A 25,634-nucleotide genomic window follows, 5' to 3' on the forward strand; every position below is an offset into this window, starting at 1 on the left:
AAAATGATTGTATGTTGTTTACACATATATGTATGTTTGCGTGCGTGCATGTTTGCGCATGAGGATATAGTTTATCTTTCAAACGGTGTAATTGTAGATATAACAGTATGTCGTACATTTATTCTTAATGACGTTGTAGAGTTTTGAAATTGCAGGCTGATTATAGTTCTATTTGTTGTCCTCTGAAATGTAATGAAACCCATGACAGGTTGATCATCTAAACATTTACATCTCCAATGATGACTTTCCTACATATGACATTGTGCAGGCATAAACTTTGAACTCTTGTGTGATAACGAACGAGAGAGAGAGAGAGAGAGAGAGAGAGAGAGAGAGAGAGAGAGAGAGAGAGAGAAAGAGAGAGAGAGAGAGAGTGCGAGGGAGAGAGAGAGAGGGAGAGAGAGAGGTCAATGATCGTTTGATACAGTAATCTGTAAATAACACAAAAACATTGTGAATGGGAACTTAGTATCATTCCTTTCAGTCTGGATTTGAAATCAGTTCAATGAAATTCGAGTCAAAGTTGGCTGGAGAAGGTCAAACGTGAAACGAGGTTTACAGACAGACATAAATGTTGAAATAAATTGAAGACATCTCTAAAAGAGTATTCTAGTGTCATAAAGTAAATGATAATAACACGTTCAGTACACTGAAATGTTCTTGTGTTAAAATAATTAAGGGCGATAGGCATCGTCATCCGGATTTAAAGATTAACCTCTGACTGAAAAATGAAGGTTATTACGCTCTTCCTACAGTTCCAATTAGAAACTCCTTATAGACAAGATAAGGATCTGTCCCACTGTAATGGAAAGCTGTTTTGCACCAACATCCATGTTTTTTTCCGGGAAGCGAGGGACACTCAGTGTGAGACATCCAAGCTTCTGATTCAAGGACTGTTCCGATTTCAGTTGTGGAGTTGGCATAAAACACAAAAGTGAGCGAAAATTAGACTAGGGCAAAAAGAGTTATTACAAATATTGGATTATGCAAACATTCTAAAACTATATAAAAAAAATTTGCATCGGCCGGGAATCGAACCCGGGCCGCCCGCGTGGCAGGCGAGCATTCTACCACTGAACCACCGATGCACATTATTCCCTTGCTTCGTAAGGGCCTATCTCCCCACCGTGTCTTTACCTTAACTGCCTAATGTCATTTACATGTCTGTGTCATCTAATTCAGTAGGCGTTGATTTATTGATTGACTGCCTATGGGGTTACAATGCATGCTGTTAGAATAAACCGACACAACACATCTCTTTATTTGATTCTGAAACGGCGTAGATTACTTGGATTGAAGCACTTTCTAAATTGGAGACAGCCACATGATTTCTCACTTGCTAGTCTCTTCAAAGGTCTTGTCTGCTTGAATTTCATCTCACATCTATCCACAAGATGCATTTTAGTAGAAAACGGTATTCGTTTTCAAGGAGGTTGTAAATAGAACAAAGTCTATCCGGAATTGGTTTTTAAGCAAAATATTGATGGACGAATTCATAATATTTGTACAGATTTCCTATCATATCTTTAACGAAAGATGAATGTGCTGCTTAGAGAGAACCTAAAACGAACCTTGCCTAATCCACCTACTGGAATTATCTTTTTTGTTGTTGTGAAAATCAACTGTCAAATTAATGGTATGACCGTCGACTAGAATGGCAAATTTGGCTTCCATCGACATACATCAGCATGCATTCATCTTTATGCATAATGCAAGTGTCAAACGGGGACGCCGGCGAATGGAGAATGCTGTTTGATCAACGAATTGTCCAAGGGTCTATCGGCAGCAATTAATATTATGTAGATCTGAAACTCTTGATTATTATCAACAGTAAAATTCAGATGAGTTGGATTTCATTTAGAAGCATGCAAATAAAATATCATTTTAATTCTAAATATGTCTTCGTCATCGGAAATCGACTTTATCTTAAAGCATGTTAGTCTAAACAAAGTCAACTAATTACTTTTCATTTGTTACCCACAACAACAATCAGCTTGATTGCATAGTTTCGGTCTTGAATTTAGAGAACCAGTCTGTGTATACAACAATGAATAATGTCATCCATAAATTACATATATTACAAAACACCCTCTTCAGAGAAAACTAAGAGAGAAAAAGAAAACACTTTATAAGAACATTAAGTTCCTTCCTATCATCTGGTCTTAAATGATGCAAAGATTATTAAAATTCATTAAATTTAGTTTGATCATGGGTCATTTGCGACAGTTTTTTCTCCTTGGAAGAAGGACTTATATGTGTATGTCTCATAGATTTGGGAGATTAGCTTTGAAGCAAACTGAATAGTAAATGATATCAAAAGACTGATATTTCGAAACAATACTATTTGTGCATGAAATGTACACAAGGAAATGAAATATGTACGTTTCATCTATGATATAATCTTTTCATGTGCAAGGATCTGAGTAACAGCAGCGCACTGATATCAAGCTGTCGATAAGGTAGCGGCTCGTATGCAGGACAAATATAAAGGCGGATAATGGCACGATTATTTCCCATGTGAGGCTCGTTGGTCTAGGGGTATGATTCTCGCTTTGGGTGCGAGAGGTCCCGGGTTCAAATCCCGGACGAGCCCACCATTTTGGAAATGAAAGTTAATACTCATTTTGTAGTATCCTGGTAAATGGTTGAAGCAATCTCTCGGGACAGCCATGAGTGAAATATTTCATTTTCAATTATTCGTGTAAATGCAATACTTTTGACGGATTCATTTCGGAAACGCTGGTGAATTGTCATTTCTCCAAAACTTGAAATAGGTTTTCATATAGTTAGTCAAGTACAATTAATTGGAAGTTAACTTCCCAGAACCCCATTTACGACTTCAGCTTCAGAGGATGTACTGAAATTCTTGAACAAATATAACTACTGTATGGACCAGTGGATTAGCATAGTTTTTCATTGCACTCTTATCTTCCTCTGAACAAAGTTAACCTCAACACCCATACAGAAAAAGTTTGTTTTAGACATCCTTATCAAAATGTATGCTAATAATTATTTAACTTCTGCCAGTTTTGATTGCATAGTTTCATTCTTGAATTTAGAGAACCAGTTTATGTATACAAGAAAGACTAATCTTAACCACAATTACATATGTCAGAAAACACCATCGTCAGAGAAAACTAAGAGAAATAAAAAACACTTTATAGTGACACTAAGTTCCTTCTTATCCTATGCAATAATGATTAAAATTCATTAAAATCAGTTTTTCCTTTGGTCATTTGCGACAGTTTTTTTTTGTCCTTGGAGGAAGGACTTATATTTGGGTCATTATCTTCATTATTTGGACATAATGTCGACAAGTAACTGGAGAAGAAAGCCTGGCGATGAATGTAAAAACAAAAGTAATTTGAAGTTATTCTGTCTTCTTGTTCTGAAGCAAATTGAATAGTTTAATGATGACGAAAGACTAAGATTTTGAAACTTTACTAGTTGTGTATGAAATGTACTCATTCTCAAAAAGGAGCATGCCCATCAAGATATATAGACGGAATAAAGCTATCGGTCAATCGATAGATTGATATATAGATATATATTTCATCATTCCAACGAAGGAAAATACCCATCAAGAGAATCAAAATACTTGAACAGGCAATACAATAGACATATAGGCAGACAAACAGGCAGACAGGTTTACAATGGATTGAGATTGAAGCAGACATACAGTTATACATAGAGACAGACAGATAGATGCGAATGAATCTATGTACCATAATGGTCCCGCAGAATGTTCATTAAAAGTAAATAAATTAAATGCCTTTTGGTTTCCTCTGCATTCTCTTTATACAGTTTAAACAATACATCACATAAAACATGGTTTACGCATCATATGAACTATATTTTTAACTTTACAATTTTGATTTTGTTTTAACGTTAATTGCTAGGTCTGAATTAATTAGAAACATTCACCACTTACTACCATTCGATTTACACTTTTAAAAACCAGGCTTGTCGATACTCGGAAGACTGGATCTCGCCCAAAATGCTCCTTATATTTTCATTTCCTTTGTAAGCTCTATTCAAAGTGTAACTTTGAAACGCATCAGGAAATTGTTGTTGCAAATCACACAAATATTCACACAAATATTCTCTTGCAAACTTTGATTCATATGCTGAACATCGATTGAAACTAACAAATAACGTAATTGTTATCTTTTGTTGTGTAAGGTTGTAAGGAATGGAAAGAAGAAAAAATAAGAACGTCGATTAAAACCAGCAAAGAACATGTGTGCGTCTGCGTGTGTGTGTGTGTGTGTGATTTGGATTTTTAACGTAGCTTTAATAATCTATCAGTCATATCGCTACGATGTCCGCAGTGCGACAGATTATAGTTATGTCTAGTACTGGGGCATCATGCCGCAGACATGTAGCATGATGTCCAACCCAGTCATATTATCCTGACACCAGGTGGACCAGTCCTAACACTAACCTCTTAATGCTGAGCGTGAAGCGAGGCAGCTGTTAGTAGCATTTTGTAAGTCTTTGGTATGACTCGACCGGGGATCAGCAAAGAACGTAATTGGTAGGTTGTGATTTTTCTTGTTGAGAATCTTTATTATTCTTAAAACATCAAGTCTCAGTTTACCCACTTTCTTGATTTTCTAACCTATTTCACGAAAAGCAACAAGCAAACGTCATTAAATGTTGTTGATTGTTACAAATCGTGTGGGAGATATGTATTGGGAATTTGACAATGCTCCTGAACGTACGACTTATTGGAAAAGTATTTTACGTAACAATTGATGAATCTCCTTTAAAACTATTCTAGTGTCCAGATTATGTTTTAAAGAAAGTATATGATACTAATTTAAGATGATGCGCCAAAGCATATTCACGCCTGAATTTTCAATCAAGTGTTCGGTTCATTAGAAAGCGAAACCATACAAAAGGCATATGGTCAATTAAGTGTTTTATCGTTGCAGTTCAAAGATGAACAAGTAAGTCAAATTAGGAAAACTTTGATGTTCAAAAAAATTCACATTTACTCTGCGAATGTATGTCTGTCCATATAATCAGTAAGAATTAAGAATAAAATGTCTTCAGTTAGTTCGCTCTAAAATTGTAAGACATTTTCATGAAACTTGGTCTGTCCTTATTTCAAAATCAACAAATTTCATTTTACTCCCGTTCTCTTATTGTGTGTGTCTGAAGGTGATAAATACTGACTACCACTTGATCAATATCATAAGTAGGTAACATCTTCGGCTAGAGAGTTTATTCTGTTTCTCGGATTTTCAAATGCAACTGTTTCTGCTATAACTATGCATCACCACGGCTCCTGTTCATTCACTGGCTTCGTATGTAACTGCACGTGTTACATTTCCAATAAGTACCATGTTTCCGTTCTTTTAAATGTTTTGAACGCAACTGATCGTGCAAAAATTGTGATAATCACCATGTCCTGGAAGAAATCTTCTGCTCTTGATGAGGAGTATAATGCAGTGTATGGCTTCAGACACCATGTGCGGCCAGTGATTTCCTCCCTTTAAAGGTTTCAATTGAAATAAATAGTCGCATAATTGCGATTCGAATTCAATTGAATATATTATAATTTTCTTCCTAAGTTATGCTTTCGGTGAAAATAATATCGGTGTTTTCTCGTTGTGTATGTGACATATGTTGGGAAGTTATATTTGTAGTTGTAGATGGCTAGATGATCAACCTGTCTTGCATTTCTTTACCTTTCAGAGATCAATCTTCAGGACTTCAATCAGCCTCAGCTTTCAAAAGTTGACAACCCTATTAAGAATAAATATGCTTGATAAAGTTATATTTACAATTATACGGTGCAACATTTTGGAATTGTTATCTTCACAGAGCTGTAACAACAATAAGTCATCTTGCAGATGCGGAACGTCGATTGAAACCAAAAAAGAACATAATTGTTAGTTTTAATTTGTAAGCTTGTAAAGAATGTAAGAAAGAAAAAAAGAAGATCGACTTTAACCAACAAAGAACGTACTTGTTACATTTGTTTTGCAAGCTTTTAAGGAATGTAAAAGAAAAAAAGAACGTGGACTGAAACCAACATAGATCGTAATTGTTATTTTTTGTTTTGTAAAGTTGTATGGAATATAAAGGAGAAAAACTAAGAACGTCGAATATAACTAACAAAAAACGAAATTGTTAGTTTTGTTTTGTTGAGAATATTTATTCTTCTTAAAACTTCAGGTCTCTGTTTAACCACTTGCTTGATTTTTCAACTTATTTCTCGAAATACATCGAACAAGCGTCATTAAATCTTGTTGATGTTGCAAAATCGTGTGGGAAATATGTGTTTGGAATTAACAATGCTCCTGAACCCATGCTTTACAGGAAAGGTATTTAACGTAACAATTGATGAATCTCCTTTAAATATATCCTAATGTCCCGATTATTCCCGTTTGCAAGTTTATTCTGTTGTATAATGTCAAATTTAGGAAATCTACTCCTTATTCCATTTCTTTTTCGTTTTAATTTTAATTGATGAATGTTGGTTGTTTTATCCAGTCAGGAAACTATTTTTCCTCCACATGGGTCCAAACGAGGAAACTATCCTCAATACACCTAACGTACAAAAATGGTAATTTATGGCCGTTGCACACTTTTCTTTCTCCAAGTATACAGTTTTAAGAGGCTGTAAGTTTGGTCAGTTTTTTCCAGGAAATCATTTGTATCTTTAAAATATGGATAGTGTTTCTGCGCCAAAGTGTTTCGATTAAAATAAATCCGCTCGGCAACACGCTCAGTCTGTCTTGAACAATCTGAAACAATGTGCCACTTGTCCGAACTTCGCTTGGCATAGTCCAGTTCTAGACCCGTTTGTGACTTTTCGGATAAATATAACAATACCTTGGTATTGAATTCGGAATACAGCAGTCGAATTCCCTTGTGTTCAGAAATCTACCTAAACATACTTTACCAAGACTTCGTCTGATTTCCATTTACTATTCAAAAATATCGTCGGACTTCCATGTTTTCGGCAAGTTTCCGTCTGACTTTTATTTACCTTTTCAAGATTCAATCCGAGTCACATTTCTGTCTCACTTCAAACTGGGTTTGTAATAGGCTGATAATATTGCAAAATCATTTCATTGTAGCTCTAATTCCAAAATGTACTGATGAAAGACATTGGTGGCATTACTTTTACTAGACTTCTTGATTGCCAGAGAACTGTTTTAGCATTAATTTTGCAACTCCCTATTTTATGATTTACTCAGGTTTGAGTTCTGGATAGAAACATCAGGTGTGCTTTTGTTTCGATAGACAGAAATGCATTTCTGCACATTCTCAGGCATACAGTTCTATGAATGCTATGGCATGCAGTTTAATACATCCTCAATGACAAAATAATTGCTTTTGATTTTGGATTCACGGGGCATCTATCAAACGAGGGACATTCTGTGTGAGAAACCCCATCTCCTGATGGAAGACTTTAAGTTGTGGCGTTGGCATACAAAACATAAGTGAGCGACAATTAGGTTACAGCGAGAAACGCTAGTACAATTTAGGACCATGCACACATTCTGAACGTAAAAGTACCCTTTCATCGACTTGCAATCAAATGAAGGCCGCCAGCGTCTGTATATATATGGCTCTTAGATCTTTCTACAAGACACATGCAAGTAGAGAAATGGTGTTCATTTCTAAGGAGGTTGTGAATCAAATAAAATCCCTCCTGAATTAGTTTGTAAGCAAGACATTAATGGACGCAATTCGCACTATTGGTACAGTTTTCCTATCCTAAAGTTTGGTGTATTGCTTAGATAAAACCTGCAATCAACTTTGCCTAATGCATCTACTGCAAATATATCTGTTTCGTTTACTATAATATTCAACGCTGGCAGCAAGATCATGTATAATACTAAAGGTTTAGTAAAGAACATGCCAAATATCTGGTACACCAGGATTTCCTGAGGAAAAACTAATGATCTGAGCTCAAATCCAAATAAAGATGTTTTCATACAAAATTAATAATCTTACTTTATAATCTACAACCATATACACAATAAGCCTTCAATATGTTATTGATAAAAAAGACATTATTCAGATAGGCCCAATCTCCTACCCGCAATTAAGGAGAAACTTCAATCACACAGTAGAAATACAGTATAGATAACAGTTTGCCTTTTTAAAAAAAATGATTGTATGTTGTTTACACATATATGTATGTTTGCGTGCGTGCATGTTTGCGCATGAGGATATAGTTTATCTTTCAAACGGTGTAATTGTAGATATAACAGTATGTCGTACATTTATTCTTAATGACGTTGTAGAGTTTTGAAATTGCAGGCTGATTATAGTTCTATTTGTTGTCCTCTGAAATGTAATGAAACCCATGACAGGTTGATCATCTAAACATTTACATCTCCAATGATGACTTTCCCACATATGACATTGTGCAGGCATAAACTTTGAACTCTTGTGTGATAACGAACGAGAGAGAGAGAGAGAAAGAGAGAGAGAGAGAGAGTGCGAGGGAGAGAGAGAGAGGGAGAGAGAGAGGTCAATGATCGTTTGATACAATAATCTGTAAATAACACAAAAACATTGTGAATAGGAACTTAGTATCATTCCTTTCAGTCTGGATTTGAAATCAGTTCAATGAAATTCGAGTCAAAGTTGGCTGGAGAAGGTCAAACGTGAAACGAGGTTTACAGACAGACATAAATGTTGAAATAAATTGAAGACATCTCTAAAAGAGTATTCTAGTGTCATAAAGTAAATGATAATAACACGTTCAGTACACTGAAATGTTCTTGTGTTAAAATAATTAAGGGCGATAGGCATCGTCATCCGGATTTAAAGATTAACCTCTGACTGAAAAATGAAGGTTATTACGCTCTTCCTACAGTTCCAATTAGAAACTCCTTATAGACAAGATAAGGATCTGTCCCACTGTAATGGAAAGCTGTTTTGCACCAACATCCATGTTTTTTTCCGGGAAGCGAGGGACACTCAGTGTGAGACATCCAAGCTTCTGATTCAAGGACTGTTCCGATTTCAGTTGTGGAGTTGGCATAAAACACAAAAGTGAGCGAAAATTAGACTAGGGCAAAAAGAGTTATTACAAATATTGGATTATGCAAACATTCTAAAACTATATAAAAAAAATTTGCATCGGCCGGGAATCGAACCCGGGCCGCCCGCGTGGCAGGCGAGCATTCTACCACTGAACCACCGATGCACATTATTCCCTTGCTTCGTAAGGGCCTATCTCCCCACCGTGTCTTTACCTTAACTGCCTAATGTCATTTACATGTCTGTGTCATCTAATTCAGTAGGCGTTGATTTATTGATTGACTGCCTATGGGGTTACAATGCATGCTGTTAGAATAAACCGACACAACACATCTCTTTATTTGATTCTGAAACGGCGTAGATTACTTGGATTGAAGCACTTTCTAAATTGGAGACAGCCACATGATTTCTCACTTGCTAGTCTCTTCAAAGGTCTTGTCTGCTTGAATTTCATCTCACATCTATCCACAAGATGCATTTTAGTAGAAAACGGTATTCGTTTTCAAGGAGGTTGTAAATAGAACAAAGTCTATCCGGAATTGGTTTTTAAGCAAAATATTGATGGACGAATTCATAATATTTGTACAGATTTCCTATCATATCTTTAACGAAAGATGAATGTGCTGCTTAGAGAGAACCTAAAACGAACCTTGCCTAATCCACCTACTGGAATTATCTTTTTTGTTGTTGTGAAAATCAACTGTCAAATTAATGGTATGACCGTCGACTAGAATGGCAAATTTGGCTTCCATCGACATACATCAGCATGCATTCATCTTTATGCATAATGCAAGTGTCAAACGGGGACGCCGGCGAATGGAGAATGCTGTTTGATCAACGAATTGTCCAAGGGTCTATCGGCAGCAATTAATATTATGTAGATCTGAAACTCTTGATTATTATCAACAGTAAAATTCAGATGAGTTGGATTTCATTTAGAAGCATGCAAATAAAATATCATTTTAATTCTAAATATGTCTTCGTCATCGGAAATCGACTTTATCTTAAAGCATGTTAGTCTAAACAAAGTCAACTAATTACTTTTCATTTGTTACCCACAACAACAATCAGCTTGATTGCATAGTTTCGGTCTTGAATTTAGAGAACCAGTCTGTGTATACAACAATGAATAATGTCATCCATAAATTACATATATTACAAAACACCCTCTTCAGAGAAAACTAAGAGAGAAAAAGAAAACACTTTATAAGAACATTAAGTTCCTTCCTATCATCTGGTCTTAAATGATGCAAAGATTATTAAAATTCATTAAATTTAGTTTGATCATGGGTCATTTGCGACAGTTTTTTCTCCTTGGAAGAAGGACTTATATGTGTATGTCTCATAGATTTGGGAGATTAGCTTTGAAGCAAACTGAATAGTAAATGATATCAAAAGACTGATATTTCGAAACAATACTATTTGTGCATGAAATGTACACAAGGAAATGAAATATGTACGTTTCATCTATGATATAATCTTTTCATGTGCAAGGATCTGAGTAACAGCAGCGCACTGATATCAAGCTGTCGATAAGGTAGCGGCTCGTATGCAGGACAAATATAAAGGCGGATAATGGCACGATTATTTTAAATGTGAGGCTCGTTGGTCTAGGGGTATGATTCTCGCTTTGGGTGCGAGAGGTCCCGGGTTCAAATCCCGGACGAGCCCACCATTTTGGAAATGAAAGTTAATACTCATTTTGTAGTATCCTGGTAAATGGTTGAAGCAATCTCTCGGGACAGCCATGAGTGAAATATTTCATTTTCAATTATTCGTGTAAATGCAATACTTTTGACGGATTCATTTCGGAAACGCTGGTGAATTGTCATTTCTCCAAAACTTGAAATAGGTTTTCATATAGTTAGTCAAGTACAATTAATTGGAAGTTAACTTCCCAGAACCCCATTTACGACTTCAGCTTCAGAGGATGTACTGAAATTCTTGAACAAATATAACTACTGTATGGACCAGTGGATTAGCATAGTTTTTCATTGCACTCTTATCTTCCTCTGAACAAAGTTAACCTCCACACCCATACAGAAAAAGTTTGTTTTAGACATCCTTATCAAAATGTATGCTAATAATTATTTAACTTCTGCCAGTTTTGATTGCATAGTTTCATTCTTGAATTTAGAGAACCAGTTTATGTATACAAGAAAGACTAATCTTAACCACAATTACATATGTCAGAAAACACCATCGTCAGAGAAAACTAAGAGAAATAAAAAACACTTTATAGTGACACTAAGTTCCTTCTTATCCTATGCAATAATGATTAAAATTCATTAAAATCAGTTTTTCCTTTGGTCATTTGCGACAGTTTTTTTTTTTGTCCTTGGAGGAAGGACTTATATTTGGGTCATTATCTTCATTATTTGGACATAATGTCGACAAGTAACTGGAGAAGAAAGCCTGGCGATGAATGTAAAAACAAAAGTAATTTGAAGTTATTCTGTCTTCTTGTTCTGAAGCAAATTGAATAGTTTAATGATGACGAAAGACTAAGATTTTGAAACTTTACTAGTTGTGTATGAAATGTACTCATTCTCAAAAAGGAGCATGCCCATCAAGATATATAGACGGAATAAAGCTATCGGTCAATCGATAGATTGATATATAGATATATATTTCATCATTCCAACGAAGGAAAATACCCATCAAGAGAATCAAAATACTTGAACAGGCAATACAATAGACATATAGGCAGACAAACAGGCAGACAGGTTTACAATGGATTGAGATTGAAGCAGACATACAGTTATACATAGAGACAGACAGATAGATGCGAATGAATCTATGTACCATAATGGTCCCGCAGAATGTTCATTAAAAGTAAATAAATTAAATGCCTTTTGGTTTCCTCTGCATTCTCTTTATACAGTTTAAACAATACATCACATAAAACATGGTTTACGCATCATATGAACTATATTTTTAACTTTACAATTTTGATTTTGTTTTAACGTTAATTGCTAGGTCTGAATTAATTAGAAACATTCACCACTTACTACCATTCGATTTACACTTTTAAAAACCAGGCTTGTCGATACTCGGAAGACTGGATCTCGCCCAAAATGCTCCTTATATTTTCATTTCCTTTGTAAGCTCTATTCAAAGTGTAACTTTGAAACGCATCAGGAAATTGTTGTTGCAAATCACACAAATATTCACACAAATATTCTCTTGCAAACTTTGATTCATATGCTGAACATCGATTGAAACTAACAAATAACGTAATTGTTATCTTTTGTTGTGTAAGGTTGTAAGGAATGGAAAGAAGAAAAAATAAGAACGTCGATTAAAACCAGCAAAGAACATGTGTGCGTCTGCGTGTGTGTGTGTGTGTGTGTGTGTGATTTGGATTTTTAACGTAGCTTTAATAATCTATCAGTCATATCGCTACGATGTCCGCAGTGCGACAGATTATAGTTATGTCTAGTACTGGGGCATCATGCCGCAGACATGTAGCATGATGTCCAACCCAGTCATATTATCCTGACACCAGGCGGACCAGTCCTAACACTAACCTCTTAATGCTGAGCGTGAAGCGAGGCAGCTGTTAGTAGCATTTTGTAAGTCTTTGGTATGACTCGACCGGGGATCAGCAAAGAACGTAATTGGTAGGTTGTGATTTTTCTTGTTGAGAATCTTTATTCTTCTTAAAACATCAAGTCTCAGTTGACCCACTTTCTTGATTTTCTAACCTATTTCACGAAAAGCAACAAGCAAACGTCATTAAATGTTGTTGATTGTTACAAATCGTGTGGGAGATATGTATTGGGAATTTGACAATGCTCCTGAACGTACGACTTATTGGAAAAGTATTTTACGTAACAATTGATGAATCTCCTTTAAAACTATTCTAGTGTCCAGATTATGTTTTAAAGAAAGTATATGATACTAATTTAAGATGATGCGCCAAAGCATATTCACGCCTGAATTTTCAATCAAGTGTTCGGTTCATTAGAAAGCGAAACCATACAAAAGGCATATGGTCAATTAAGTGTTTTATCGTTGCAGTTCAAAGATGAACAAGTAAGTCAAATTAGGAAAACTTTGATGTTCAAAAAAATTCACATTTACTCTGCGAATGTATGTCTGTCCATATAATCAGTAAGAATTAAGAATAAAATGTCTTCAGTTAGTTCGCTCTAAAATTGTAAGACATTTTCATGAAACTTGGTCTGTCCTTATTTCAAAATCAACAAATTTCATTTTACTCCCGTTCTCTTATTGTGTGTGTCTGAAGGTGATAAATACTGACTACCACTTGATCAATATCATAAGTAGGTAACATCTTCGGCTAGAGAGTTTATTCTGTTTCTCGGATTTTCAAATGCAACTGTTTCTGCTATAACTATGCATCACCACGGCTCCTGTTCATTCACTGGCTTCGTATGTAACTGCACGTGTTACATTTCCAATAAGTACCATGTTTCCGTTCTTTTAAATGTTTTGAACGCAACTGATCGTGCAAAAATTGTGATAATCACCATGTCCTGGAAGAAATCTTCTGCTCTTGATGAGGAGTATAATGCAGTGTATGGCTTCAGACACCATGTGCGGCCAGTGATTTCCTCCCTTTAAAGGTTTCAATTGAAATAAATAGTCGCATAATTGCGATTCGAATTCAATTGAATATATTATAATTTTCTTCCTAAGTTATGCTTTCGGTGAAAATAATATCGGTGTTTTCTCGTTGTGTATGTGACATATGTTGGGAAGTTATATTTGTAGTTGTAGATGGCTAGATGATCAACCTGTCTTGCATTTCTTTACCTTTCAGAGATCAATCTTCAGGACTTCAATCAGCCTCAGCTTTCAAAAGTTGACAACCCTATTAAGAATAAATATGCTTGATAAAGTTATATTTACAATTATACGGTGCAACATTTTGGAATTGTTATCTTCACAGAGCTGTAACAACAATAAGTCATCTTGCAGATGCGGAACGTCGATTGAAACCAAAAAAGAACATAATTGTTAGTTTTAATTTGTAAGCTTGTAAAGAATGTAAGAAAGAAAAAAAGAAGATCGACTTTAACCAACAAAGAACGTACTTGTTACATTTGTTTTGCAAGCTTTTAAGGAATGTAAAAGAAAAAAAGAACGTGGACTGAAACCAACATAGATCGTAATTGTTATTTTTTGTTTTGTAAAGTTGTATGGAATATAAAGGAGAAAAACTAAGAACGTCGAATATAACTAACAAAAAACGAAATTGTTAGTTTTGTTTTGTTGAGAATATTTATTCTTCTTAAAACTTCAGGTCTCTGTTTAACCACTTGCTTGATTTTTCAACTTATTTCTCGAAATACATCGAACAAGCGTCATTAAATCTTGTTGATGTTGCAAAATCGTGTGGGAAATATGTGTTTGGAATTAACAATGCTCCTGAACCCATGCTTTACAGGAAAGGTATTTAACGTAACAATTGATGAATCTCCTTTAAATATATCCTAATGTCCCGATTATTCCCGTTTGCAAGTTTATTCTGTTGTATAATGTCAAATTTAGGAAATCTACTCCTTATTCCATTTCTTTTTCGTTTTAATTTTAATTGATGAATGTTGGTTGTTTTATCCAGTCAGGAAACTATTTTTCCTCCACATGGGTCCAAACGAGGAAACTATCCTCAATACACCTAACGTACAAAAATGGTAATTTATGGCCGTTGCACACTTTTCTTTCTCCAAGTATACAGTTTTAAGAGGCTGTAAGTTTGGTCAGTTTTTTCCAGGAAATCATTTGTATCTTTAAAATATGGATAGTGTTTCTGCGCCAAAGTGTTTCGATTAAAATAAATCCGCTCGGCAACACGCTCAGTCTGTCTTGAACAATCTGAAACAATGTGCCACTTGTCCGAACTTCGCTTGGCATAGTCCAGTTCTAGACCCGTTTGTGACTTTTCGGATAAATATAACAATACCTTGGTATTGAATTCGGAATACAGCAGTCGAATTCCCTTGTGTTCAGAAATCTACCTAAACATACTTTACCAAGACTTCGTCTGATTTCCATTTACTATTCAAAAATATCGTCGGACTTCCATGTTTTCGGCAAGTTTCCGTCTGACTTTTATTTACCTTTTCAAGATTCAATCCGAGTCACATTTCTGTCTCACTTCAAACTGGGTTTGTAATAGGCTGATAATATTGCAAAATCATTTCATTGTAGCTCTAATTCCAAAATGTACTGATGAAAGACATTGGTGGCATTACTTTTACTAGACTTCTTGATTGCCAGAGAACTGTTTTAGCATTAATTTTGCAACTCCCTATTTTATGATTTACTCAGGTTTGAGTTCTGGATAGAAACATCAGGTGTGCTTTTGTTTCGATAGACAGAAATGCATTTCTGCACATTCTCAGGCATACAGTTCTATGAATGCTATGGCATGCAGTTTAATACATCCTCAATGACAAAATAATTGCTTTTGATTTTGGATTCACGGGGCATCTATCAAACGAGGGACATTCTGTGTGAGAAACCCCATCTCCTGATGGAAGACTTTAAGTTGTGGCGTTGGCATACAAAACATAAGTGAGCGACAATTAGGTTACAGCGAGAAACGCTAGTACAATTTAGGACCATGCACACATTCTGAACGTAAAAGTACCCTTTCATCGACTTGCAATCAAATGAAGGCCGCCAGCGTCTGTATATATATGGCTCTTAGATCTTTCTACAAGACACATGCAAGTAGAGAAATGGTGTTCATTTCTAAGGAGGTTGTGAATCAAATAAAATCCCTCCTGAATTAGTTTGTAAGCAAGACATTAATGGACGCAATTCGCACTATTGGTACAGTTTTCCTATCCTAAAGTTTGGTGTATTGCTTAGATAAAACCTGCAATCAACTTTGCCTAATGCATCTACTGCAAATATATTTGTTTCGTTTACTATAATATTCAACGCTGGCAGCAAGATCATGTATAATACTAAAGGTTTAGTAAACAACATGCCAAATATCTGGTACACCAGGATTTCCTGAGGAAAAACTAATGATCTGAGCTCAAATCCAAATAAAGATGTTTTCATACAAAATTAATAATCTTACTTTATAATCTACAACCATATACACAATAAGCCTTCAATATGTTATTGATAAAAAAGACATTATTCAGATAGGCCCAATCTCCTACCCGCAATTAAGGAGAAACTTCAATCACACAGTAGAAATACAGTATAGATAACAGTTTGCCTTTTTAAAAAAAATGATTGTATGTTGTTTACACATATATGTATGTTTGCGTGCGTGCATGTTTGCGCATGAGGATATAGTTTATCTTTCAAACGGTGTAATTGTAGATATAACAGTATGTCGTACATTTATTCTTAATGACGTTGTAGAGTTTTGAAATTGCAGGCTGATTATAGTTCTATTTGTTGTCCTCTGAAATGTAATGAAACCCATGACAGGTTGATCATCTAAACATTTACATCTCCAATGATGACTTTCCCACATATGACATTGTGCAGGCATAAACTTTGAACTCTTGTGTGATAACGAACGAGAGAGAGAGAGAGAAAGAGAGAGAGAGAGAGAGTGCGAGGGAGAGAGAGAGAGGGAGAGAGAGAGGTCAATGATCGTTTGATACAGTAATCTGTAAATAACACAAAAACATTGTGAATAGGAACTTAGTATCATTCCTTTCAGTCTGGATTTGAAATCAGTTCAATGAAATTCGAGTCAAAGTTGGCTGGAGAAGGTCAAACGTGAAACGAGGTTTACAGACAGACATAAATGTTGAAATAAATTGAAGACATCTCTAAAAGAGTATTCTAGTGTCATAAAGTAAATGATAATAACACGTTCAGTACACTGAAATGTTCTTGTGTTAAAATAATTAAGGGCGATAGGCATCGTCATCCGGATTTAAAGATTAACCTCTGACTGAAAAATGAAGGTTATTACGCTCTTCCTACAGTTCCAATTAGAAACTCCTTATAGACAAGATAAGGATCTGTCCCACTGTAATGGAAAGCTGTTTTGCACCAACATCCATGTTTTTTTCCGGGAAGCGAGGGACACTCAGTGTGAGACATCCAAGCTTCTGATTCAAGGACTGTTCCGATTTCAGTTGTGGAGTTGGCATAAAACACAAAAGTGAGCGAAAATTAGACTAGGGCAAAAAGAGTTATTACAAATATTGGATTATGCAAACATTCTAAAACTATATAAAAAAAATTTGCATCGGCCGGGAATCGAACCCGGGCCGCCCGCGTGGCAGGCGAGCATTCTACCACTGAACCACCGATGCACATTATTCCCTTGCTTCGTAAGGGCCTATCTCCCCACCGTGTCTTTACCTTAACTGCCTAATGTCATTTACATGTCTGTGTCATCTAATTCAGTAGGCGTTGATTTATTGATTGACTGCCTATGGGGTTACAATGCATGCTGTTAGAATAAACCGACACAACACATCTCTTTATTTGATTCTGAAACGGCGTAGATTACTTGGATTGAAGCACTTTCTAAATTGGAGACAGCCACATGATTTCTCACTTGCTAGTCTCTTCAAAGGTCTTGTCTGCTTGAATTTCATCTCACATCTATCCACAAGATGCATTTTAGTAGAAAACGGTATTCGTTTTCAAGGAGGTTGTAAATAGAACAAAGTCTATCCGGAATTGGTTTTTAAGCAAAATATTGATGGACGAATTCATAATATTTGTACAGATTTCCTATCATATCTTTAACGAAAGATGAATGTGCTGCTTAGAGAGAACCTAAAACGAACCTTGCCTAATCCACCTACTGGAATTATCTTTTTTGTTGTTGTGAAAATCAACTGTCAAATTAATGGTATGACCGTCGACTAGAATGGCAAATTTGGCTTCCATCGACATACATCAGCATGCATTCATCTTTATGCATAATGCAAGTGTCAAACGGGGACGCCGGCGAATGGAGAATGCTGTTTGATCAACGAATTGTCCAAGGGTCTATCGGCAGCAATTAATATTATGTAGATCTGAAACTCTTGATTATTATCAACAGTAAAATTCAGATGAGTTGGATTTCATTTAGAAGCATGCAAATAAAATATCATTTTAATTCTAAATATGTCTTCGTCATCGGAAATCGACTTTATCTTAAAGCATGTTAGTCTAAACAAAGTCAACTAATTACTTTTCATTTGTTACCCACAACAACAATCAGCTTGATTGCATAGTTTCGGTCTTGAATTTAGAGAACCAGTCTGTGTATACAACAATGAATAATGTCATCCATAAATTACATATATTACAAAACACCCTCTTCAGAGAAAACTAAGAGAGAAAAAGAAAACACTTTATAAGAACATTAAGTTCCTTCCTATCATCTGGTCTTAAATGATGCAAAGATTATTAAAATTCATTAAATTTAGTTTGATCATGGGTCATTTGCGACAGTTTTTTCTCCTTGGAAGAAGGACTTATATGTGTATGTCTCATAGATTTGGGAGATTAGCTTTGAAGCAAACTGAATAGTAAATGATATCAAAAGACTGATATTTCGAAACAATACTATTTGTGCATGAAATGTACACAAGGAAATGAAATATGTACGTTTCATCTATGATATAATCTTTTCATGTGCAAGGATCTGAGTAACAGCAGCGCACTGATATCAAGCTGTCGATAAGGTAGCGGCTCGTATGCAGGACAAATATAAAGGCGGATAATGGCACGATTATTTCCCATGTGAGGCTCGTTGGTCTAGGGGTATGATTCTCGCTTTGGGTGCGAGAGGTCCCGGGTTCAAATCCCGGACGAGCCCACCATTTTGGAAATGAAAGTTAATACTCATTTTGTAGTATCCTGGTAAATGGTTGAAGCAATCTCTCGGGACAGCCATGAGTGAAATATTTCATTTTCAATTATTCGTGTAAATGCAATACTTTTGACGGATTCATTTCGGAAACGCTGGTGAATTGTCATTTCTCCAAAACTTGAAATAGGTTTTCATATAGTTAGTCAAGTACAATTAATTGGAAGTTAACTTCCCAGAACCCCATTTACGACTTCAGCTTCAGAGGATGTACTGAAATTCTTGAACAAATATAACTACTGTATGGACCAGTGGATTAGCATAGTTTTTCATTGCACTCTTATCTTCCTCTGAACAAAGTTAACCTCCACACCCATACAGAAAAAGTTTGTTTTAGACATCCTTATCAAAATGTATGCTAATAATTATTTAACTTCTGCCAGTTTTGATTGCATAGTTTCATTCTTGAATTTAGAGAACCAGTTTATGTATACAAGAAAGACTAATCTTAACCACAATTACATATGTCAGAAAACACCATCGTCAGAGAAAACTAAGAGAAATAAAAAACACTTTATAGTGACACTAAGTTCCTTCTTATCCTATGCAATAATGATTAAAATTCATTAAAATCAGTTTTTCCTTTGGTCATTTGCGACAGTTTTTTTTTTGTCCTTGGAGGAAGGACTTATATTTGGGTCATTATCTTCATTATTTGGACATAATGTCGACAAGTAACTGGAGAAGAAAGCCTGGCGATGAATGTAAAAACAAAAGTAATTTGAAGTTATTCTGTCTTCTTGTTCTGAAGCAAATTGAATAGTTTAATGATGACGAAAGACTAAGATTTTGAAACTTTACTAGTTGTGTATGAAATGTACTCATTCTCAAAAAGGAGCATGCCCATCAAGATATATAGACGGAATAAAGCTATCGGTCAATCGATAGATTGATATATAGATATATATTTCATCATTCCAACGAAGGAAAATACCCATCAAGAGAATCAAAATACTTGAACAGGCAATACAATAGACATATAGGCAGACAAACAGGCAGACAGGTTTACAATGGATTGAGATTGAAGCAGACATACAGTTATACATAGAGACAGACAGATAGATGCGAATGAATCTATGTACCATAATGGTCCCGCAGAATGTTCATTAAAAGTAAATAAATTAAATGCCTTTTGGTTTCCTCTGCATTCTCTTTATACAGTTTAAACAATACATCACATAAAACATGGTTTACGCATCATATGAACTATATTTTTAACTTTACAATTTTGATTTTGTTTTAACGTTAATTGCTAGGTCTGAATTAATTAGAAACATTCACCACTTACTACCATTCGATTTACACTTTTAAAAACCAGGCTTGTCGATACTCGGAAGACTGGATCTCGCCCAAAATGCTCCTTATATTTTCATTTCCTTTGTAAGCTCTATTCAAAGTGTAACTTTGAAACGCATCAGGAAATTGTTGTTGCAAATCACACAAATATTCACACAAATATTCTCTTGCAAACTTTGATTCATATGCTGAACATCGATTGAAACTAACAAATAACGTAATTGTTATCTTTTGTTGTGTAAGGTTGTAAGGAATGGAAAGAAGAAAAAATAAGAACGTCGATTAAAACCAGCAAAGAACATGTGTGCGTCTGCGTGTGTGTGTGTGTGTGTGTGTGTGATTTGGATTTTTAACGTAGCTTTAATAATCTATCAGTCATATCGCTACGATGTCCGCAGTGCGACAGATTATAGTTATGTCTAGTACTGGGGCATCATGCCGCAGACATGTAGCATGATGTCCAACCCAGTCATATTATCCTGACACCAGGCGGACCAGTCCTAACACTAACCTCTTAATGCTGAGCGTGAAGCGAGGCAGCTGTTAGTAGCATTTTGTAAGTCTTTGGTATGACTCGACCGGGGATCAGCAAAGAACGTAATTGGTAGGTTGTGATTTTTCTTGTTGAGAATCTTTATTCTTCTTAAAACATCAAGTCTCAGTTGACCCACTTTCTTGATTTTCTAACCTATTTCACGAAAAGCAACAAGCAAACGTCATTAAATGTTGTTGATTGTTACAAATCGTGTGGGAGATATGTATTGGGAATTTGACAATGCTCCTGAACGTACGACTTATTGGAAAAGTATTTTACGTAACAATTGATGAATCTCCTTTAAAACTATTCTAGTGTCCAGATTATGTTTTAAAGAAAGTATATGATACTAATTTAAGATGATGCGCCAAAGCATATTCACGCCTGAATTTTCAATCAAGTGTTCGGTTTATTAGAAAGCGAAACCATACAAAAGGCATATGGTCAATTAAGTGTTTTATCGTTGCAGTTCAAAGATGAACAAGTAAGTCAAATTAGGAAAACTTTGATGTTCAAAAAAATTCACATTTACTCTGCGAATGTATGTCTGTCCATATAATCAGTAAGAATTAAGAATAAAATGTCTTCAGTTAGTTCGCTCTAAAATTGTAAGACATTTTCATGAAACTTGGTCTGTCCTTATTTCAAAATCAACAAATTTCATTTTACTCCCGTTCTCTTATTGTGTGTGTCTGAAGGTGATAAATACTGACTACCACTTGATCAATATCATAAGTAGGTAACATCTTCGGCTAGAGAGTTTATTCTGTTTCTCGGATTTTCAAATGCAACTGTTTCTGCTATAACTATGCATCACCACGGCTCCTGTTCATTCACTGGCTTTGTATGTAACTGCACGTGTTACATTTCCAATAAGTACCATGTTTCCGTTCTTTTAAATGTTTTGAACGCAACTGATCGTGCAAAAATTGTGATAATCACCATGTCCTGGAAGAAGTCTTCTGCTCTTGATGAGGAGTATAATGCAGTGTATGGCTTCAGACACCATGTGCGGCCAGTGATTTCCTCCCTTTAAAGGTTTCAATTGAAATAAATAGTCGCATAATTGCGATTCGAATTCAATTGAATATATTATAATTTTCTTCCTAAGTTATGCTTTCGGTGAAAATAATATCGGTGTTTTCTCATTGTGTATGTGACATATGTTGGGATGTTATATTTGTAGTTGTAGATGGCTAGATGATCAACCTGTCTTGCATTTCTTTACCTTTCAGAGATCAATCTTCAGGACTTCAATCAGCCTCAGCTTTCAAAAGTTGACAACCCTATTAAGAATAAATATGCTTGATAAAGTTATATTTACAATTATACGGTGCAACATTTTGGAATTGTTATCTTCACAGAGCTGTAACAACAATAAGTAATCTTGCAGATGCGGAACGTCGATTGAAACCAAAAAAGAACATAATTGTTAGTTTTAATTTGTAAGCTTGTAAAGAATGTAAGAAAGAAAAAAAGAAGATCGACTTTAACCAACAAAGAACGTACTTGTTACATTTGTTTTGCAAGCTTTTAAGGAATGTAAAAGAAAAAAAGAACGTGGACTGAAACCAACATAGATCGTAATTGTTATTTTTTGTTTTGTAAAGTTGTATGGAATATAAAGGAGAAAAACTAAGAACGTCGAATATAACTAACAAAAAACGAAATTGTTAGTTTTCTTTTGTTGAGAATATTTATTCTTCTTAAAACTTCAGGTCTCTGTTTAACCACTTGCTTGATTTTTCAACTTATTTCTCGAAATACATCGAACAAGCGTCATTAAATCTTGTTGATGTTGCAAAATCGTGTGGGAAATATGTGTTTGGAATTAACAATGCTCCTGAACCCATGCCTTACAGGAAAGGTATTTAACGTAACAATTGATGAATCTCCTTTAAATATATCCTAATGTCCCGATTATTCCCGTTTGCAAGTTTATTCTGTTGTATAATGTCAAATTTAGGAAATCTACTCCTTATTCCATTTCTTTTTCGTTTTAATTTTAATTGATGAATGTTGGTTGTTTTATCCAGTCAGGAAACTATTTTTCCTCCACATGGGTCCAAACGAGGAAACTATCCTCAATACACCTAACGTACAAAAATGGTAATTTATGGCCGTTGCACACTTTTCTTTCTCCAAGTATACAGTTTTAAGAGGCTGTAAGTTTGGTCAGTTTTTTCCAGGAAATCATTTGTATCTTTAAAATATGGATAGTGTTTCTGCGCCAAAGTGTTTCGATTAAAATAAATCCGCTCGGCAACACGCTCAGTCTGTCTTGAACAATCTGAAACAATGTGCCACTTGTCCGAACTTCGCTTGGCATAGTCCAGTTCTAGACCCGTTTGTGACTTTTCGGATAAATATAACAATACCTTGGTATTGAATTCGGAATACAGCAGTCGAATTCCCTTGTGTTCAGAAATCTACCTAAACATACTTTACCAAGACTTCGTCTGATTTCCATTTACTATTCAAAAATATCGTCGGACTTCCATGTTTTCGGCAAGTTTCCGTCTGACTTTTATTTACCTTTTCAAGATTCAATCCGAGTCACATTTCTGTCTCACTTCAAACTGGGTTTGTAATAGGCTGATAATATTGCAAAATCATTTCGTTGTAGCTCTAATTCCAAAATGTACTGATGAAAGACATTGGTGGCATTACTTTTACTAGACTTCTTGATTGCCAGAGAACTGTTTTAGCATTAATTTTGCAACTCCCTATTTTATGATTTACTCAGGTTTGAGTTATGGATAGAAACATCAGGTGTGCTTTTGTTTCGATAGACAGAAATGCATTTCTGCACATTCTCAGGCATACAGTTCTATGAATGCTATGGCATGCAGTTTAATACATCCTCAATGACAAAATAATTGCTTTTGATTTTGGATTCACGGGGCATCTATCAAACGAGGGACATTCTGTGTGAGAAACCCCATCTCCTGATGGAAGACTTTAAGTTGTGGCGTTGGCATACAAAACATAAGTGAGCGACAATTAGGTTACAGCGAAAAACGCTAGTACAATTTAGGACCATGCACACATTCTGAACGTAAAAGTACCCTTTCATCGACTTGCAATCAAATGAAGGCCGCCAGCGTCTGTATATATATGGCTCTTAGATCTTTCTACATGACACATGCAAGTAGAGAAATGGTGTTCATTTCTAAGGAGGTTGTGAATCAAATAAAATCCCTCCTGAATTAGTTTGTAAGCAAGACATTAATGGACGCAATTCGCACTATTGGTACAGTTTTCCTATCCTAAAGTTTGGTGTATTGCTTAGATAAAACCTGCAATCAACTTTGCCTAATGCATCTACTGCAAATATATTTGTTTCGTTTACTATAATATTCAACGCTGGCAGCAAGATCATGTATAATACTAAAGGTTTAGTAAACAACATGCCAAATATCTGGTACACCAGGATTTCCTGAGGAAAAACTAATGATCTGATCTGAAATCCAAATAAAGATGTTTTCATACAAAATTAATAATCTTACTTTATAATCTACAACCATATACACAATAAGCCTTCAATATGTTATTGATAAAAAAGACATTATTCAGATAGGCCCAATCTCCTACCCGCAATTAAGGAGAAACTTCAATCACACAGTAGAAATACAGTATAGATAACAGTTTGCCTTTTAAAAAAAATGATTGTATGTTGTTTACACATATATGTATGTTTGCGTGCGTGCATGTTTGCGCATGAGGATATAGTTTATCTTTCAAACGGTGTAATTGTAGATATAACAGTATGTCGTACATTTATTCTTAATGACGTTGTAGAGTTTTGAAATTGCAGGCTGATTATAGTTCTATTTGTTGTCCTCTGAAATGTAATGAAACCCATGACAGGTTGATCATCTAAACATTTACATCTCCAATGATGACTTTCCTACATATGACATTGTGCAGGCATAAACTTTGAACTCTTGTGTGATAACGAACGAGAGAGAGAGAGAGAGAGAGAGAGAGAGAGTGCGAGGGAGAGAGAGGGAGAGAGAGAGAGGGAGAGAGAGAGGTCAATGATCGTTTGATACAGTAATCTGTAAATAACACAAAAACATTGTGAATAGGAACTTAGTATCATTCCTTTCAGTCTGGATTTGAAATCAGTTCAATGAAATTCGAGTCAAAGTTGGCTGGAGAAGGTCAAACGTGAAACGAGGTTTACAGACAGACATAAATGTTGAAATAAATTGAAGACATCTCTAAAAGAGTATTCTAGTGTCATAAAGTAAATGATAATAACACGTTCAGTACACTGAAATGTTCTTGTGTTAAAATAATTAAGGGCGATAGGCATCGTCATCCGGATTTAAAGATTAACCTCTGACTGAAAAATGAAGGTTATTACGCTCTTCCTACAGTTCCAATTAGAAACTCCTTATAGACAAGATAAGGATCTGTCCCACTGTAATGGAAAGCTGTTTTGCACCAACATCCATGTTTTTTTCCGGGAAGCGAGGGACACTCAGTGTGAGACATCCAAGCTTCTGATTCAAGGACTGTTCCGATTTCAGTTGTGGAGTTGGCATAAAACACAAAAGTGAGCGAAAATTAGACTAGGGCAAAAAGAGTTATTACAAATATTGGATTATGCAAACATTCTAAAACTATATAAAAAAAATTTGCATCGGCCGGGAATCGAACCCGGGCCGCCCGCGTGGCAGGCGAGCATTCTACCACTGAACCACCGATGCACATTATTCCCTTGCTTCGTAAGGGCCTATCTCCCCACCGTGTCTTTACCTTAACTGCCTAATGTCATTTACATGTCTGTGTCATCTAATTCAGTAGGCGTTGATTTATTGATTGACTGCCAATGGGGTTACAATGCATGCTGTTAGAATAAACCGACACAACACATCTCTTTATTTGATTCTGAAACGGCGTAGATTACTTGGATTGAAGCACTTTCTAAATTGGAGACAGCCACATGATTTCTCA

At 35.4% G+C, this 25,634-nt stretch overlaps 7 non-coding genes across 7 annotated transcripts; 3 read left to right on the forward strand and 4 right to left on the reverse strand.

Annotated features, from left to right (window-relative positions):
* Positions 1-1,017: 1,017 nt before the first annotated feature.
* On the reverse strand, positions 1,018-1,088 carry Trnag-gcc (transfer RNA glycine (anticodon GCC)). The gene has a single exon. It is a non-coding gene; the product is annotated as a tRNA-Gly (tRNA).
* A 1,433-nt stretch (positions 1,089-2,521) lies between these two features.
* Trnap-ugg (transfer RNA proline (anticodon UGG)) lies at positions 2,522-2,593 on the forward strand. The gene has a single exon. It is a non-coding gene; the product is annotated as a tRNA-Pro (tRNA).
* Positions 2,594-9,110: 6,517 nt separating this feature from the next.
* Positions 9,111-9,181, reverse strand: Trnag-gcc (transfer RNA glycine (anticodon GCC)). Its single transcript has one exon. It is a non-coding gene; the product is annotated as a tRNA-Gly (tRNA).
* A 1,433-nt stretch (positions 9,182-10,614) lies between these two features.
* On the forward strand, positions 10,615-10,686 carry Trnap-ugg (transfer RNA proline (anticodon UGG)). Its single transcript has one exon. It is a non-coding gene; the product is annotated as a tRNA-Pro (tRNA).
* A 6,525-nt stretch (positions 10,687-17,211) lies between these two features.
* Trnag-gcc (transfer RNA glycine (anticodon GCC)) lies at positions 17,212-17,282 on the reverse strand. The gene has a single exon. It is a non-coding gene; the product is annotated as a tRNA-Gly (tRNA).
* Positions 17,283-18,715: 1,433 nt separating this feature from the next.
* On the forward strand, positions 18,716-18,787 carry Trnap-ugg (transfer RNA proline (anticodon UGG)). The gene has a single exon. It is a non-coding gene; the product is annotated as a tRNA-Pro (tRNA).
* Positions 18,788-25,316: 6,529 nt separating this feature from the next.
* On the reverse strand, positions 25,317-25,387 carry Trnag-gcc (transfer RNA glycine (anticodon GCC)). Its single transcript has one exon. It is a non-coding gene; the product is annotated as a tRNA-Gly (tRNA).
* Between the last annotated feature and the right edge of the window lie 247 nt (positions 25,388-25,634).

Source organism: Sinohyriopsis cumingii, chromosome 13 (genome assembly GCF_028554795.1).
Source record: "Sinohyriopsis cumingii isolate HCF-2022 chromosome 13, ASM2855479v2, whole genome shotgun sequence".
NCBI classification, from domain to species: Eukaryota; Metazoa; Mollusca; class Bivalvia; order Unionida; family Unionidae; genus Sinohyriopsis; species Sinohyriopsis cumingii.